Raw genomic sequence first — 6,585 nt, 5'->3', positions numbered from 1 at the left:
GAGGGGAGTGGGGATCCCCCCTGCCGATGAGTGGGGTCTTTTTTTTTTCAAAGAGCCAGGACCTGGGGCTGGGCGGGGCTGGGAGAGCAAGTAGGAATGGGTTCTGGAGATTTGGCTGATTTGGCAGCAGCTGAATCTCCGAATCAGATTTGGCCAAATCATTTTGGGACAGTGATTTGACTTACTAAATTGAATCACTGTCCCTCAAATCAGCCGAATCTGAAGGAAATAATAGCTGCTTCACACAGGCCTACTCTCCAGTCCAAAATAATTGTCTGCTCCTGGCCTACAGAAACCACAGTCCTCAGCAGTGGATAAGCAGGAAGCCTCTGTGTTAGTTTTGCTTTCCTGCTAGGGACCCTGAGTGGGAGCCCCAGAATCATTTGGGCTTGGGGGTGGGTAGACAACTGTGGGGGCAATTGTGTAGCCCCCTGCTTGTGGCTCCCATGGGACTGGGTTCTCTGGGAGCTTCCCAAGAACTCCCTGTACTGGAAAGTATTTAGTCAATTTCACCTTCTTGCTAAGGGTCCCTGGGCTAACTGCAAGAGTGTAACGCAGAGGCATGGGAAGCAATTGACAATATGCTAATTTGCTTAACATTGAGCATGATACACTTAATAGAACAGGCATTCTCCCAAATGGGGTTCAGTTCCTGTGATGGAGTCCAGACTTCCCCCCACACACCTCTCCACCCCCAGTCAACTATATAGGTTTTAAAGTGTAACCACACTTCTTATTAAAATCAGTCTTTTTTTTAATTCAATCTTTTTGAGAAAGGGGAGCAGAATTGTCGTGGTGGGTAATGATGTCTTTGGTGTCCAGCTAATCTGGGTATTTCTGCTCTAAAGGGAATCCTGGGAAAGCTCTGGGCACTGACCTCTAGAACCCATTAAGGTCTGAGTACTCTACTATCCTGTAGTGGCCTTTCAGTAACAGGACAGTCCCTAAAAAGTGATGGTTATACTTAGAACCTTTAGCAATATACATGCATGGGCAATTGTGAACTCGTCAATTGGTAACATTCTTAGAATGGTTAAAGTGTTATGTCTGTCCACACTCTCAGTTCTCTGCTGTTTTTTAGTACCTTAGCCCAGTTACAAACTAAATCAGCTCAACTCCAATTTTAACTACTATCGGAGCTACAGTCAGGAAGTCAGAATTGGATCCATGTCAGCTTAGGCAACAGACAGCAAACTCATCATCAGTGGCTGAGGACAAGTACAGTGAAAAAATCTTTATAGTATTTAAATATAGATTAAGAGCCTAAGTATGCAAGCTTCCCACAAAGAAGTCCTGGAAAAATCAGGGAGACTTCAGCTACAAGATAGCTCAGGCTTCAGACTCGAGACTTATTCTCCCACGCATAAAGTAGAGCACTTATCTGCAAATATGCTTACCAATGTACGCTGGAAAAATTCCCTGCAGGGGATTCCTGGTGCTTGTTTCTTTACCCTAACACAGGGCATGTGTCTTTGGAAGGTCCCCCCTCTGTACTTGCAGGCACATGCTCCGCAACATAGAGGTGAGGTGTGTCTACAAGTTGGGGGTTTTTCAGTCACCCAGACAGGCTCCTGGAATCACCTGTAAGTGGGGAAAGCCAGGCAGGTGCTCAGGGAGGGTGTGGGGGGGGGAGGGGTTGAGAAGTCCTCCAACTCCCTGAACACGTGCCAAAGGTGGATGGAAAGTGCAAGCAGCTCAGGCTACTTGTACTTTCCCACAACAGAACTAATACAAGTCTGCCACAATAAAGCAGCAGAGTCTATTACTACCTTTTGTTGTGCTACTGACTTCCTTCTGATGAAATGCAACAAAGGGTAGCAACGTCTATTAACTCACCAACATTTTTATGGCGGCACAAATGAAATATCAGGTGACATTTGTTTCCACTCTCAATTACTTGGGTTCCTAAAATTTAGGTGGTGTTGTGTTTTTAAGTGTCTTGGCTCTAGAGCTGAATCTAAAACTTAATGTTAGGTACCTTAGTCCCCTATACAAGTGCAGCAGAAGAGTTGAGGTAAATGCATCAGCATGGGATCCCAAACAATGAGTACTGGAAGCCACTAATAGTCAGCTTGCTCAGCAAATAGTACCTTAGATAATTTAAGGGGAAAACTAAGGCTATATCTCAAAACAGGGAGTTCTTTTAAAAGCTAATTTTAATAATATCTCATTTGCAAGTGGTTAGGCTGTCTTATCAGACCAGAAAAGAACCTATGCACTGAGAAAATTTGTTTCAATCCCTGCCTCAAGGCATAATTTATTATTCAAACACACAAAAGTTCATGATGTAAAAAAACAAAACAAAACAATTTTCTTAACCACAGGAGGCTGTAGTGCCCAGAGGCATTTTTCTCATCTATCTGAGTCCCAGACAGGGGGCATACATCTTCTTTCAGTGCCCCACTGACAATTATGATAGGCAATCAGTCTGTAAACCTTTCTTGGCTTCTGTTTTGCCTTTCATACCACAAGTTATAATATGTTTGTCTTTACATTTGCTTTTAGATCTTTATTTAGGTCTTGATCCCAAAGCCACTATGATTAATGGAAAAACTCCTACTGCTTTCATGTTCAGTAGCAGCTTTCCTAGGTTCATCAGTTTAAAGGTGAGTATCACTATATATTGCATTTTCACATAACTTTTATTCTGTTAGTTCCCAATTTAGTATGTCTGGGCCCCTACACATGTGATGGAGCTCAGCTCCAAAGCGTGCTAATTAGCACACATCAGAGCAAACTCAATTAATTGAGTCTGCTGTGAGTCTGCTGGAGCGTGCTAATTCGTTCATCCCAGCAATCTCCACATCACATGTATTCAGTGTCCCCATGCTTCAAAATAGCAGCAGGGGCACTTTAACCAAAGCTTGTCAAACAAGCCCCCACTGCCATTTTGAAGATCAGGATTCTGAATATGTGTTGCTGCAGGCACTTTAATTAGAGTGGCTCTTATAGAGCTGCTCTAATGAAAGTGCTCTCCCCACCCACCCCAGAGCATGTGTATAGATGCCCTCTAACTCCAGACATGAAAGAGACTACTAGCTAGTTTAGAAGGTATGTGTTAAGCAACTTGCTGAATCAGGGTCAACCAACATAAGTACTATACAATTGTTCAGTGCACACATGGTACATTTCTTTGATAGATGCATAGTGTCTTTCAATTTGTGGAATTTATACATATTCTACAAGTTCTGTAAAATTGGGAGGGAGGGGGGAAGCAGTTCCCTGGGAAAATGACCTCACACTGGAATCCTTGGGTCAAATTCCTTCCAGCGCTGTGGTCCCCCCCCAGTTATGTAACTGGAGTAAAAAATCTGTGACACAAAGAATAGATACAGGGTCATGGCATGCTATCATCATTGAAAGTTCTGTTACTTGGGCATCTAAATCTTGATTGAAAAATTTATAAAGATATTTTAAAGTAGGGAGGAACCTATTACTGACTTCACAATTGATCGCCCCTCAGGCAGCTTTTGTGTTACTTCTAAAACCTGTTATACTGCTATATCATGCCCAAATCCCTATTCCCAGCCTGGCAGAATAGGCTAGAGATGAAAAATAAATACTTATGTAAAGGGCCATCAGATCAGTTTGCTCACTTCATAGACTTCCACTTCTGTTAGCACTTCAGGACAGGGCTTGCTATTTATTCTATATTTGTATAGTACCTTACAAAATGGGACTAGTATACATAGATAGCCCCACAATATAAAACATTAAATAGCCTAACAAGAGGTCATTTGACATGAGACTGACCAGCTTCCTTTATCAAACAGAAAATTGCCCATATGATAGATCATTTTTTATGAACTTCTCAGCAGGAAATGTAATTGTTAAATACAAAAATGGTAGGGCAGCAGAATACTCATTTCAAGTGTTCATTTAGCACATGCCCAGAGGCTTATGCTTGATAGAGAAAGCATTTAATGGTTAGATCTATCTATGGATGGCCAGCTAAATGCCTAAAATCATTTGAATGATAAAAAGAATTGAACTGTGAAATTTATAAGCCAAAAATGTACATTTTAGATGACATTATACATTTTAGATGATAGTTGCATCTGATTTTGCTACCATTGAATTCAATGGGCGTTTGTCCCTGATTCTGACAGCAATATAATTGCACCTAATATGTTGAGCATTTACCAATTTAACAGTTACTTATTTTAACAGTTGCTTCTATAGTCAAAGCAAGAAAACCCCCAGCTTTGGATAGCTTTTTGGGAAATGTATCACTTAGATCAGAAAATACACAAGCTAAGTGCAGATATTTGGGGAGGGTGGAAGGGGACTGTTAAATCACATGAAAAATGGGCATCTGATCTAACTTAGTTCCCCCAGGTGTGGACCTTACAGTTATACCCAGTCTCGATGATCGGAAATCAATCTAAACCCATAATAGAACAGAAGTTCTGTGCACATAGACCAGTTTAAAAATGGTGGAACTTGGTCTAAGGTAGAGCTGGATTGATATACACTGAAATTTAATCAATCTAGGTTAGACTGGTACATGGGACTTGTGTACAGTTACCTGCACAGCTCCAGGGCTGGAAAAGCCCAACAGCTTGCTTCAGCCCCAGGGCTGCACTTTTCCAACCTACCATCCTTGGCACCTGCCTATTTTTAGCCCCCCAACCCCTCATCCCTCCCTCCCCCCTGGAACTGCCAGCCATCATTTCCATCCTGCAAATCACTCCAGGTGCTGTTTTCTTCAATGTTTGCTGCTGTTGTGAGCTCAGGAAGTATCAGTGGGAGGAGGGGTGGGAGGGATCAGTAGGTTTGCCAGAGATTGGGGAGTTACTGTCTGTACTTAGCCAAAGACTCTAGGTAAAATTTTGTCAACATGGATATCAGTGGAAAAATACAGAGTAACAGCATCATCAATAAAAAGTAATAAAAGGGGCTGCCGTGGAGATATGAGTAGGGAGATAAAGAGAAGATAACATGGGCATATTTTTTAATTAAAAAAGCAAAGTTTATGTTGACAAACATTTCCAAGGCAAGCATTTTGCATGCTCATTGCAGTTCTGACTGCAAGACAGTCTGCCAGTGCAGGAAAAAAAAACAAAACCATGGGCTAAGATGGCTGAAAGCAAGCCAATTTAGTAGTATTTAATATTTCTTAAATTATGTGTAATATACAATATATGTGTATGCGATAGCTTATTTTGAGCTATTTGAATATCCTAGATGTTGATCTGGCAATTGTTCTTTAGTTATCCTCTTCAGGGCAATGTGACACTTCATATAAGGAAGGTTCAAAGGGATTTAGAAAAACATGCACACAAACAGAATAAATCAGAATGGGAATGTCTGAAGTTATTCACAGTCTGAACCATTTTATATTCACTGTGTCTTGATTGACCTGATCTTCTACAGTTCTGAACTCTGAAATGCCACCTTCAGCTATATAATTCCTGCTGCTGCTGCTGCTTACCTAACTGTAGAAAGAGATGCCACCTGACATTGTATCTGTGCTGCCATACAAATTTTTATAATGACATGAACGGTAAGCCAGTAGATATTCCTAACCTTTCTTGTGCCACATCAATGTAAAATAGTACCACTTTATCATGGTGGATGTCTGTTTGCTCTGTGGCAGAAGAGTGTGGGGAATCCCCAGCACTGCATGCCTCCAGGCTTGTCCTGTGAAGCCCTGTGTCTCTGCATGAAGCATGGGTTAGCATAGGACCCAACAAGAAGGAACAGGCAACAAGAGATGCATGAATCCCTGAGCAAGGGGAACATGTTGTCCATTGCCTCACATTGAGCCATGGACAACCAATTTATTTTTCACCCAATAAAGTGGAACATGACCAAAATTCATCCCACCAGAGCTGATCTGCTTCATTTTGTGTCATCTGTTTTTACCCTAAGTCCCAGAGTTCAGTTTCTTTGGAGCAAATCTTCCAAACAAACAGTCCCAAGAATGCCAAGGCCACAAGACTACTTGGGGAAAAAAACATCTTCCCACCTCTACTCCAAGTTATATTGTCACACTAGAGCAACTTGGGACTAAAAGGCTGAAGAGAGATTTTAAAGAAATTTGACACATCACTTTCAGTTAAATTAGCAACTTCTTGGGCTTCCTTAATTTAATTCTTTCCTTCTTTAAATGCTATTGTGACTTGTCCTGCTGGGGAACTGTCAAAGAGTTGAAAGTGTGTGTGTGTGTGTGTGTGTGTGTGTGTGTGTGTTTCCTCCACCTTCTTCCTACTAACTTTGGGCTCAGAATGGACAGAAGTACTTGACTTGTTATTCTAATGGATAGAATAAAAATTTCCTTTCACTAATGCTCAAGGAATTTGGCTTAAACTGCAATAATTGCCTTTTAGCAAGATATTTCAGTTCATGGCATAATTCTTGATAAATCTGTGAAGGACTAAAAATTAAATTTAGCAAAGTAGATGAGTTACAACCTAAACTACAGTTATCCCCACCAGTGAAAGTTGTAGCAAACTGTTTGTGATGCTCCCATTGGCACTTGGGAGCTAGGAGCAGCGGGGAGAAGGAGGACGCAGGCTCACGTGTGTTTTGTACACATGTGTACCCCCCTTACCAGACCCAGAGCGGAGCGACGCAGAGGCG

The sequence above is a fragment of the Gavialis gangeticus genome, unplaced genomic scaffold (genome assembly GCF_001723915.1).
Source record: "Gavialis gangeticus isolate Ggan-Ray unplaced genomic scaffold, GavGan_comp1, whole genome shotgun sequence".
In the NCBI taxonomy this organism is placed as follows: Eukaryota; Metazoa; Chordata; order Crocodylia; family Gavialidae; genus Gavialis; species Gavialis gangeticus.
Note: the sequence above shows the minus strand (reverse complement) of the source record.